Source organism: Simochromis diagramma, unplaced genomic scaffold (assembly GCF_900408965.1).
Source record: "Simochromis diagramma unplaced genomic scaffold, fSimDia1.1 OVJJ01000165.1, whole genome shotgun sequence".
NCBI lineage: Eukaryota > Metazoa > Chordata > Actinopteri > Cichliformes > Cichlidae > Simochromis > Simochromis diagramma.
Window position 1 is genome coordinate 355,976 of NW_024387467.1, and position 12,995 is coordinate 368,970.

A 12,995-nucleotide genomic window follows, 5' to 3' on the forward strand; every position below is an offset into this window, starting at 1 on the left:
TCTTCAAAACAGTTACACACAGTCCTTTCATTACCACAACACGACTCTGACTGGCCCTCAGTCTTAACCAGAGTTAGGTCGGCCACAGCATGGATGTCTATTAAATCATGATTAATGGTAGAGCAGTCTTTGGCACCAGTTTCTTCGTAGCTGGGCCCACAAAAGGGCACTCCACTATATCAGGCTCATGAGATGAAAAAGCACAGTCACTCACCTCCGTTATAAGAGGAGTCTGGGACAAAACTAGGACGGGTGCTGACTGGACAGCTGCTGCCCCCACCTGGGAATCAGATGCGGGTATAAGGTCGAGCAGTGTCACAGCCGCCTTGGAAGTGCACCCAGAGTCCTGAACATGCAATTCAAGGGGTGCTAGCAGAGGGGTAACAACAAAATTAGATCTTAACTCTTCAGAGACTTCAGCACAGTTCAAACAGTCTTTAGTTGCTCCTTGAGGAAAGCTAGACAGTCTCTCTTCAGACTTAGAAAATGGTTTAAGCAAAGTTTCAAACCTGGCATGAGGTGGCTTGGTAAGTGTTAAATTGTCTGAGGTAACAGGATTTAATTCTTGATCTCACACACACACACACACACCTAGGACTGCTCGCTGATGATTTCAACACATTAAATTGAAATTCATATGATACAGAATACTTTGAGTCTAAACCTTTACTCCCAGCATCTTTCATTATTTCAGAAAAACCCACCGACTGCAGGTTCACTGTGTGAGACTTAACGTCCTCATCACTAGTTAACTCAGAAAAACCCTTTGATTTGGTAGGAAGACACAGTACAGAAGTACAACGGTTGGTGGCTGCAAATAATGGTGGGTTAGTTATCACAGTGTTGCACTTTACAGACAATCCGTCCTGTACTGCGCTAAAAACCCCTGAAGAGCTGGGTGCTAGGTTAGTGTCGGCGGATACAGACACATTTTCATCAACGGCAACATTAGAACTGTTGATCGTAGTACCAGATTCAGACATTGTCGGCTCAAAGCTTGCTGTACCAGGGTTAAACAACTCTAGAACAAGACACTTATTGTTTGCATCAGTACTACATTCAGGTTCAGAAGTCATGACACCGAGGACACAGTCATATTTATTGCTGTTATGATTGTTAACCGGTTCATGGATGCTGTAACCTGCCGAATCAGCCAGGTCACAGTCAGACAAGAAAATTTTATTCACAGCAGCCCCTGAAACACTCTCCTTTGATTTGAGGTCTTTGGCTATGGGGCTAGATACAACGTCAGAAACTGAGTCAGTGGTACTCACCACTGGATGGCTGATGGAAGTTAAAGCCTCAGATGGCATTAACTGAGGGACCTCCTTAGGCTGAGGCTCAGTGTGCCGGCGGCGAGAGTACCGCTTCTTTCTATCCATGGAAGCGGGCGGGGTGAGGGCAGGGCTGGACTGGGACAAAAAATCGGCCCGGGTATTTTGACTAGAGACCGGCCCACCAGGATAAAGATTGAAAATGTGACGTCATTCGGGGTAAACCGCAAAGGATTCTGGGAACTTGTGGCAAGAGGTACTAGCGCACGCAGGCTTTCAATTGAACTCAGTTACACAGCGATAAAAAGAAACCCAAAAAAATGGCAAGAAGCTGCTGTATTATTAACTGCAATAGCCGGTCGCATGACAGCAACGGAAGCCGACGGGTAAAGAGATCTTTTTTTTTTTTATCGGATTACGTCGTTGAAGAGAAATTTTTTAAGCCATGTTTCCGAAGTAAGAGCCGACGGATGGTCTGGATATACCAAATATAACGTCTCAGAACACTCCAGCTCACATGTTAGTCTGCTCCAAGCATTCCCACAAAGGTCAGAGTTTTGTTGTAGTTAATACGTCATTTTTCATAACATAATTGGTGATATAGGTTACAAGCAAGTCTGGCGCTGAACAGAAATGGTCGCGCTATGCTCCTTTGTTTATTGTTCATAAATAGTGAATTGTCCTGACACAATATTGCGTTTCGCTTCTGTTATTAGCATGGTACATTGACAAAAACATATACTTTTATTCACAGGAGAAAACAGTTGTTTTGTATCACTAATTGTCCAGTACGATTACAGCATACAATATTATTGTCACTGCTACATTTCTGTGATGCTACCAGAAATTATTTCCACTACTAATTAATTGCCGTTGAGCTCAAAGGTTATATTAATAAACAGTTAACGAATGTGTATTTATGAAGACGATTTGTGAGACTGGTAAACTTACCTTTGTTCGTACGATGGTCTTTCGTTCTACACGGTGCATTTCAAGGTCCTCTACCCATCCGTCGGTAAACTGTACCTGGGCTTGTTGCAGTGACCCGAAGTTACTAAACTTCATGAGTGTATGCACTCACTCCAAGAACCGTGTAATTATAAATCTGAGCGTGGTGAAAGTGGGCAGCACACTGACGTCTTTTGCCCACTCTGTGTGCTCGTAAGGGTCTGACCCTTTCACTCCTTTGATTTTTTCCTCGTATCTTTTCTTTGTCTTTTCATCAAGTCTGTACGGACCGGCATTGTTCTCCTTTTGTTTTGTACATTCCTTTTTTGTGCGGCAAAGAAAAAACAAGAAGGTATTGGAACCGGAGAATGAATGTTTTGCGGTGCTGCAAATGCTTGCATTTGATGCGGTACTTGGATTGTTTTGCCACTAGTTCCCGGCATGCAATGCGCGAAAATCACTTGATTGATAAACAAGGGGGAGGGTGCATCCGGCCTCCTCGGCTGTAATTGGTCCAGCCCAGAGTCGATCATGACCAATTGGCCAATCCGACACCTCATTATATATACCCTTCCTAAAAAAAAAAAGAAAATCCATCGGCCCATAAAAACAAAAAATCGCCAGCGGCCCACCGGGCAAATGCCCGGTATGCCCGGTGGCCATTCCAGCTATGGGTGAGGGGTAGAAGTCCCTGGCAGCTCCGGGGACCCCCGAGAGCTCCTCGAGATCGACATCCAGGACCCCCACAGCATCCTCGTGATGCTCCGTGGAGGGCGAGACAGGACGTAGCAGTGCGCGACGGCGGCGTGAACGCCGCTTCCTCTTTGAAGCGGCTGTGGACAAAACTTGACTTTCCATGGCGACCGGCTCCTCGTCCTCCAACCACATCCGTGCTAGAAAGGCAGCAGGAGACGAGTAGTCCGATTGAGGCAGCGAGGGTGGGCGGCAGGTGCGAGGCGGGCCGGTTGGCGAGAGCTCCTCCTCGGGGATGAGCCAGGGCTTCCAACGGAGCTCGTCCTCGCAATACGCCCGTAATACCTGCTGCCGCTCCTCCTCACCGAAGTCAATAGCAGCTGGGATCTCCTTGAGCTGCGTAGTGCACTCAGGCGGTGGCGAGGATGCGGAAGACAATGGAGCGTGAGCCGAGGGTGTGTCGGCGGTGAGCCTCACCGTACCGACTCTGACTGCTTCTGGCTCACGAGGAAGCGGGGAAATGGAGCTACAGCATGGCTCTGGCGAGGGCTCACGCACACAGGACAGCTGCTGTTGCAGGCGGAATTGGAGAGTGGAGACGAGAAAGTCAATGATGAGGGGATGCAGCGCCTCCCATAACCAGGGGAATACGGACACGCATACCCCTACTTGGCGGACTAACTCTTCCCGTTCCTCCTCTCTGGAACACTGCAGCCACTTGCCGCATAGCGACTACACTGTTCGAATGATCTCCTGCTCTTGTGTCGCTGGGTCCGGCATGGTCGCGTCGTACTGTCACGATCTGAGGGGACAGACCGTGCGGTGGTGTGTGTGGTGGACCCAGGTGCGAACACAAGAGAGTAGACTGGAGTAAACCTAAACTGAAAGCGAGCCTTTATTGTGGCTGATGACAGGTCTCAACACAAAGCAGAAACACCGTGACTAAACTGAACCTAAACTAAACTGGGAAACAGATACTGATAAACTAAGGAGACTCAAAAAACCATGACAATGATTGTACAGATTGGCCGTGAGGACATGGAGGGTGGGAACACAGACGACACAACACAGACTGTATGAAACACAGAGACTAAATACACATGAGGGATGATCAGGGGAAGTGGCCACACATGGGAGCACAGCTGACACACATGAACCTAACGACAGGACAGGAGAAGTGAAACTGAATACACTGACATTGAATACAGACTTTCAAAGTAAAACAGGAAACATGGAGACATGACATGAACTAAACATAACCACGCAGACATGACGCATGAACCAGGGAGACTTAGTACAGGGGGAGATGACATAAACAACTAAGGAACAAAGGACTAAACAGCAATCTCAAAATAAACTAGATGAGCTAAACTAGGGCACAAAAGAATACAAAAGATACATAAAACTCAAACACTGGGTCGCTCGACCCAGGACCATGACAGAGAGTGAATGAATAGTGGAATTCTAAAGTGCTTTGAGGTTCATGAAAAGCACTATATAAATGCAATCCATTATTATTACTATTATTATCATAAAAAAGCATTAGTGATTTTGACTGGACTTACCTTGAAACAAATCTTTTCCAGTCTGCTGTACTCTTACCACACTCTGACATCACTGACCCCCCCCTCCCAAACTCATGACTACACAGACCTTTACGCCAATCACATGATTAATTTTGCCTATATTACAAGGAATTAGTACTTGGAATTGAAGACGATTCACTTGGAGTCTTTTCTCTAATTATGTTAAATAACTTAATCTGTTTTGTGAATCTTACTAGTTTAGTATAATTTTAATTCGGAATTACACCTTGTCAAAGAAATTAATAAACTTATTTTAAATAAGGATTTTAATTTACAGTTAAAATGGGATTTTTAATTTCTTAGACTTAGAGAGTGTTTATGGTCATTGTGCCGTTACTTTCACAGCAAAATTGGGTACCTGGACCACAAGGTACAAAATGAAAGAAGGGAAAACAATATACAATGAATGAATGAATGAATGCTTTATGCTTTATTGGCCATATGCAGGTTGCCCCGCAGAGGAATAGGACCCCCCCCCGACTTACACACACAACAAAGGCATCACATGGGAATACAGTCAGAGATCGGCAGCGTTACAGAGAAAACACTGAAAAAGTACACAACAATGGGAAAAGTACAAGAGGAAAAAAAAGAGACCTCTTCTCATGCTGGGCACCTATGGGAGGACAGCATGAGAACAGGAAACAAAAAAAACTCCTCTGCACAGAGAGCACATAAATGTCCACATCAGAACATTAGAGCACGTGACAAGCAACAGGGGTTGGATAGGGGGGTGGGGGGTAATCTGAAGGACCACAGCAGTCGTCCTGCACAGTGCTACCATTTCAGCGCGGCACGCAGACCCGCCGTCTTCCCCCACAGGAAACAAGCATCGAAGGCGTTTGGAATGAAGGGGATGAGTGCGTGCTTATCAGTGTAAGTGTATGTGTGTGCGTGTCCAGAGTTCAGCGGAGACAGTGTCCTTCGCCCTATCAGGCTAAGTAAACAGTCTGCCAGCCAACCCAGGTGGCCTTGCATGGGATGGGAAGAATAGTCATCACACAGTCGTTATCAGGGAGTTGTTTTGGTGGGCTCCAGCCTTGGGCCTGAGCAGCTGGCGCCGTGGTGTCCATATGTTGAATATTGTTGATTTCTCCTTTATGCGAGCAGCTCCGAATTTAGCACTCTGACACTGGTCTCTCGATCTCCCGTTGGAGAGCCGCGAGCCTCCCCATGATGGTATCAAACTTCTGTTCCGTGGTGTTGTCATTCTTTTGATTCTGAGACCCCACAACTGCAGTGATCCGTTCTGCGATGTGATCCAACTTTCGCTCAAGGGTGTCATTTTGAGCAGGCCCCTCTCTGATGTATCCCATCATACGCTCAATGGTGTTATTTCGAGTCTTCACGGCAGCTGTAAGCGTCTCCAAGGTGTTAACCAAGCTGCGTTCGGTGTGAGAGGTCGCGCCTTCCCTGAGGGGAAAAAATTAATAAAAATAAATATATATGTATACGTATATGTGTGAGTGAACTATATACATGGGATATAGGTAATATACATGGTGCATGCGTAGGAAACATTAAAAAAGAAACATTGTGGGGCTGTATACAAGGGCAAAATCTAATAAATAAAATAAGGGAGGAGGGTCATTTGAGGTGGGGATGGTGATTCCAATAAGACCAAAATATTGCACATGAGCCAAAAATATTGTACGGAACATGGAAAGACTGAGATATTGCACATAGGTGATCAATAGCAGCATCAGAGTGGGTGTGTTGGAGTAGTCTGTTCACACTCTTAGTTTGCATTTCAAGTCCTTCGAGTAGTCAGTAGGTCTAAAATAATATTATATAAGAAGGAGTACATTACAATGCTGCTCCTTCCGTTATGATTCAGCTGCAAATCCTTGCATTATATTGTTTCTAATCTATATATCTAACATCTATATCTTTTCTATATTCTTGCCCCAGGACACAACGACCGAGACAGTCTGAGCCGGGGCTCGAACCGGCAACCTTCCGATTACAAGATGAGCTGCCAATTCTTGAGCCATGATCGCTCCACTATAACTTTAATCTGGAATTACACCTTTTCAAAGTAATGAATAAACTTGAATAAACTAGCATGAGTGTTGACTTTTCCCATCATCCATCAGTGTGAGAAAGAAAACACAGGATTTTGCAGTTGAACAACAAGAACTTTATTGAACTTTATCTGAACATTGTTGTATATGAACATATGTGTGCAGGTGCATGCATGCTTGTGTGTGTGTAGCTATGTTTGTGTGTCTTTATTGGCAGTCATTTTCCTTTCCCATCAGCAACACCGTCTGCCTGCAAAGACAAATGAAGAGAGGAGATTCTTAGTATTTGTTGCAGTAACTTTCATCTGATATTTCATTTCTTCATAGCCGTGTTTCTGTATAACTTACATTGGTGGGCACATCATAATTGCTGGACTGAGGCTCTTTAACAGCTGCATCAATCTTAACCTCCTAGGTCCTGGCGTCCAAATATGTGGACATCACATTTTGGGTTATTTAGACCAAAATACTCAATTTTGCTCTACAAGGGCCTGATATCCACTTACGAGGACATTATACTGCTACTGTTCTATCAAAATTTTAAATGGATATCCTCATATGTGGCTCTCATTTTTCTTAGAAACAAAAATCTGGCAAGTCTTTGTTTTTACATTCATCAGGTCCCAATCAGCCCAAATATCAAAGAGAAAATAAAAATGCATGCCATGGAAGAGTTCAGGTCATAGGAGGTTAAGAAAGAAAGTAACAATTGCAGGAACATAGCATAGTTTTTTATAATTTATAATTTATACTTATACTTAGAGTGTGGCTAATTTCCTATCTGGCTATTGAACATCTAAAGGTATGTAACAATTTAATAAAAAAAATCTGATGGTACTGATGTCAGTGAAAGACCAAGGGGATAGGCATCTCCATCTGATCAATGCGATGTGGAGACAAGGTAGGTGATTAACACTAACAGTTAAAGAAAAGACTTTTCAACTGTTAATGACTTTTTGTGTTACTACAGGAACTTACAGTGGCTGGCACATCATTGCTCTGAGACTGAGACTCCTGAAGAACTGGAGTCTCACTAATTCCATCTTGTTCCAGTAACTCCAGTGCATTGTTTACTGTATCCAATATTTCAAAACGCCATCTTCCTCTCACATGCAAGACATACACTGGGACCCCTGGGATCCGAAGTATTCTCCTCTTTTTCCATTGTCTTGCTCCTGTGAAGAAGCCACCTGGTTTAGGGCATGTGGTGCTCTGTTGTAAAACATTACATGCAAAAATGAACAGTCAGATTAAATGTGGTTCATGTAATGTAGTTCTGTATTGAAAGATCAAGGGATTGGGATGAAAAATGAAAGCATCAATCATTTGTATTGTATAACTGGAAGATTTAGGGAATATGATGAATAAAATGAAAGAGTTATTCATTTGGATTGATGGAATTCTGATTGAACCAGCATTCAAATAAACCCCTCTTCTCCATCTTCTCCAACTTCTGCTAAAAGGTAACAACAAGGACTCCTAATTCAAGCCTGTTTCCACCGCCACTCCTCCAAAGTTGGCTGTTGTGCTCAATGATTGTTCAGGCATTTAGACAAATGAATTCTGCTGTCTTTTATAGGATGATGGATCTTGGAAAATAGGAATAGCCATTAGGAATTTTATGTGTAACTAATACAATAAGATTTGCACAGCTACCATTAGGAATCTTTTAATTTGAAATTATACCTTGTAAATGAAATCAATAAACTTTGATTCTGTGCTATTAAATAAAGTGCTGTACAAATGTCCACATAAACAAAGGTGTTATCTATTACTATTATTATTATTAGCAGTAATAATAAAATATAATATTAATCAGGATCAGAGAATTTTACTACTGACTGAACCACCTATAAAAATGAATCCAATTGAGCCCCGTGTTGAAATTATTTTTAAAAACACATAAAATATAATCAAATACATAAAATATAAACAAATACATTAAGTTAAGTTCAGATGTTTGGTGCACATAGAGTGGCATGTTTCTTAGTCATACCGGGTACATAAGCACAATGTTCAAAGCATTAGTCATTTATATTATAATACTGGAGTGTCTAGGGACAAAGATGAAAATTATGGAAGTTTAGCTATTTTTATTACATAATTGGGAGGACGAGGGATTGGGGTGATAAAAAATGAAAAAATAGGGACTTGTATAGACTTACCTTAAAACAAATCGTTGCCAGTTTGCTGTACTCTCATCACACTCTGACATCATTGCTCCTCCCACCCTAGTTAATGACAAGACAGGTCAGCCAATCAGACGATCTAGTTTTGCAATCATTGTCTAGGGTAACAGTTCTTGGAATGTATTATTAAATTAAATAATAACAACAGAATCCAGTCTTTAAGGCTGGACCCAAACTATGCTGCAGGTCCAAGTCAAACGATTACTGTGGAATCACAAAAATTGTCTAAATTCTTTAATCTTTAATAAAATGATCAGCGTTGCTGCTCTACCAGGTGTAATAATTACGTTAACATCCAGGCATCCATCTTTTTTTTCCACTCGATAAAAGTTAACATGACAGTTCCCGGTGGTAAGGAACAAATGCAATCGCATGGCAGGATGCTGTAAATGGACCAAACTTCAGTCAGGAGAACAACTGAGAAAAATCCATCCACAATATGAGGTTAGTCATTAATTAAGAACTTAATTTATCTCAAGGGAAATTCGTTTGTCAGACACATGCTCAATCATCAACCACTTAGATGTCTTTTTCTGTCTTCCATGATTGCTGTTAGGGGTGGATTTTGATTATCGATTTATCGATTAAAATAGATTCTAGCTTAGATAATGTTGTATTGATTTATTAAAATCCTGAATCGATTTTGAATCTAATTCACAGCTAAAACAGTGACTTAGAGCAGGTACGTGGATTCTGCACACATGCACCCGACAGATCAGAATCAGTGAGATGTCGCCTTTCTCACCTGACAACACGGACGCGCTCGGGGCTGAAAGCCGACAGTTCACTGATTCTGATGTTTCAGTGGGTCAGCGCTTTATGTTTACGCCCTTTTTGCGATAGATTCTGAAGCTGCAGGTTGTATCTCTCTAAACAATATGAATGAACCAGCAGCAAAAGAAGATCCAAAATAAGCTTCACATTTCCCTTCACATAAACATTCATTCATAAATTTTCATCTTAATTTTGCTGATTTGCTTTCACCACAATAAAAATCACACTTCATGCAGAGCTATCTCTCTCTCTCTCTCTCTCTCTCTCTCTCTGTACTTCAAAAACAGTTTCTTGTCTAGAAATCTCAGTTTTCTGCATTATTTACTTGCTTATTACGCACAAGTCTACCATTGTTTACAACGCTGTCAGACGCTGGTTTTTTTTCGCTTTTACTTACTTCCGAAAAGAGAGCCTAATTTTTGCTGTTCAATCAGCTACTGAACAAATGTAAACTTTTTAAAAATTGTGCAAAATTGCATAATGCTTGGTTTTGTCTCTAATAACACCTCAGTAACTTTGCTCTATTTCACTTCAGCAGCATCATGTTTATATGTTGATTAATTGTTTTCTTTCGTTTTTGATCTACTGCAGAATATTTTTAAGGTCATCTGCTATAAAATCCCAGGCCAGGAAAATGATCGTGATCAGAATTTTAATATTTCTGACTGTCTGAGGCAAAAAATTTAACTGAATCGAATCAATCGATTTGGGACATTGTGAATCGGAATCGAATTGATTCTAGAAATCCGTGATGATACCCAGCCCTAGTTTTTGTCCCACTTATCAGCTTTATCCCCTAGTCAAGTCCATGTCTGTTATGTTTCCTTTTTTACTTTGAAAGTCTGTGTCCTATGTCAATGTATCAAGTTTTGCTTCCCCGTTTATTAGGATCAGCTATGCCTCCCTCCCGTCTGCCATCCCTCGGACTGCACATTCTCCACAACATTCGCCTTCACCCCCTTCTCGATCACGATGAGTGTTTAGCAAACCCACTGATTTGTGAGGCAATGACACGGCCAGAAATGTTACTTCTGGTCGGACCAACTGCAACTTTTTTTACTGACCTGGAAACCGCACCAGCGAGTCTCTCTTCAGTATGGTAAGTGAAGCGCGCGTACATGCCGAAGCAGACGGAGCCGCAATGAGCAAATCATCAACAATGCACTAGTGAACACCCCTCTGGGAGATGGCATGGTGATAGAGCTTCTTTCAACACTTGGTTGAAAATGCCAGGGGAGAGTGCAAACCCTTGTGGCAACGGTGTGTATCTGTACTGTTGCCCCCTATATGTGAATGAAAAAATGTCCCTCAGAGACTCATGCAATGGGAGACAGAAAAATGCATTTGCTAGATCAATACATGTAAACCACTTCTGTTCTGGTGAAGCCGTCAATGCTGTGATGGATTTGGGACTGGCACCGTGTCAGTACGTAAAATGGCATTGATGGCTCTTAAGTCATGTGCCATTCTGTACTTTCCTGTCCCGTGTCTCCTACTGGCAAAATAGGAGTGTTCCAGTAGGATGAGAGGGCTCAGGCACCCTCACTTTCATAGCCCCTCAATGGTTTCTGCAATTCCCTCCCAGCTTCTCTCTTTTGCCATAATGTGGTTTCCAAATTGGCGTTTCAGACTTCAGCTGGAAAAAACAGGGACACGTTGCCTGGCCCAACCGTAGGCCCTGCTGACCACAAGGTGTCAGGAAAGTCGCAGTGCGGCAACTGCATCCGCATGATCTATTCTTTCTCTCCCATGGATTCTTGAGATTTTGTCATGCTCCAACATCACTTTGTCCTCTGATTGACAAGTGATACGAAATTTTGCATTTTGGCGAGTACCAAACGCGGGATCTGAGTAGGCTCCAGCCAGGTTCCTCGAGGGCTCTCTTGACCATTGTTCCGTCTTCGCCTGATGACTCTCATGGACCGCCAATGTTATGTGGGGCACTGAATCAGGTCCCATTTTGAACCAAGGCCATTGCTCGTCGGTTAATTTTACTGCTGCAGTGACGCCCTCCGGACCGACATAGATGTTTTGAGAACACACATTCCAAGTCTGGCCTTCAAGGTCAGACTGGAACAGGTCCCTGTAAATTTCATCATCATTTCTATCATAATAGAGGGTAACATGGAACGGATCCCTGGGGAGAGAGAAGACTGCCAAGGCCATAATCCAAGGTTTCCACAACTGATATTGTCTTAGTATGCCTTCTTCCACCAGACGACCCCAATAGATGTCAGCGGTCGTTTGTTCACAGTCTTTCAGCAAGTACTGGTTCTTTGAAAATGTCCCCAGGCACGGAAACTCTTTTCCTCCTGGAAGTGTTACTGTTAGTCCATCAGCTGAACACATGATAGTGGCCCCCAATTTAATGAGCAGATCCCTGCCCATCAAGTTCACAGGCACATGGGGAGACACCACATAGCTGTGCTTCAATGTCTGTTTTCCCAGCACCGTCAGGGCTGGATTGGTTGTTGGCAGCGTCATTGGAACCCCAGAGAACCCCACAACACTGACCACATGGTTGGAAAGTGTGGCACTGTTGGTTTTTGTCAGTGTTGAATAGGAGAGAGTGTCCACAAGGAAGGTCATTTCATCTCCCCAACACTCATACAACATGGATCTGCCCATCCCATGTTGTCTGGTCTCTGTGGGTCCCGTCAGTACAGCTCCTCTTCTCCGCCCCAGTAGCCCAAGGGATACTGAGCCGCTGGCGCCATGCCTGGGTTTGGAGCTTGATGTCCCCTTGTCTGGACCACTCTGCCTCGAAAAGTTCCCTGTGCCTGGGGTGATGATGGATAACCAGGTTCTAGCTCTCGTGGTGTAGGACAATTACGAGCCCAATGTCCTCGTCCTCCACACCTTCGGCATACATTTGGGTCCAGCATAGGTCCCCCCAGACCACGGCCCCTTGGTCCACCTCCCCTTTGGGATCCACCACGTCCCCTCAACGACCTAGTAGTCCCCCAATTCCCCGCGGGTCTTTCTTGCCTTGGGAATCCATTGACGGGCCATCGGTCATCAGGGTACAGAACTGGATTCAAATCTGGCCAATCAGGCCCCGGATCGCCCCGTGGCTGCGCCACCAGCATCTTCTTAGGTCCATCTTTGTTTTCCTTTTTCTTTTCGTTTAGTTTTTCTCTCGCCTCAGCCAATTTCAATTTCACTAACTGCCCTTGCGCCTCCTCCAGCTCCTGCTTTTTCTTGTTCACCTCGTCGTTCTCCAGCTCAAGTCGATGTATAATGTGCCTCTCCCATTTTGCTGAATCCGCCACCGCAAAGTCAGGATTCTTTTGTAAATCTGTTCTTACTCGTTCTGGGAGACCTGCTAACACTGCAGATCGGAACCACGCCCTTGGTTCTCCTTCACGCCCAGGATGTTCTCCAGTTTGAAGAATCCACTGTTCTTTTGCATGCTCCATAAACTCTCTAGGGGAATGTTCTGGGCTCCAAACAATCCTAGGTGTAGTGCCAATGTTATGGGTCGGATACTTTCACGTACTGCGTCGG

At 43.7% G+C, this 12,995-nt stretch overlaps 1 long non-coding RNA gene across 1 annotated transcript in view; it reads left to right on the plus strand.

Moving 5' to 3' along the window:
* Positions 1-1,921: 1,921 nt before the first annotated feature.
* LOC120723419 overlaps positions 1,922-12,995 on the plus strand; it is a 20,839-nt gene continuing 9,765 nt past the window's right edge. The window contains exons 1-2 of the long non-coding RNA XR_005693739.1: positions 1,922-1,935; positions 9,394-9,396. This is a non-coding gene — a long non-coding RNA (uncharacterized LOC120723419). The remainder of the gene's footprint in view (positions 1,936-9,393; positions 9,397-12,995) is intronic.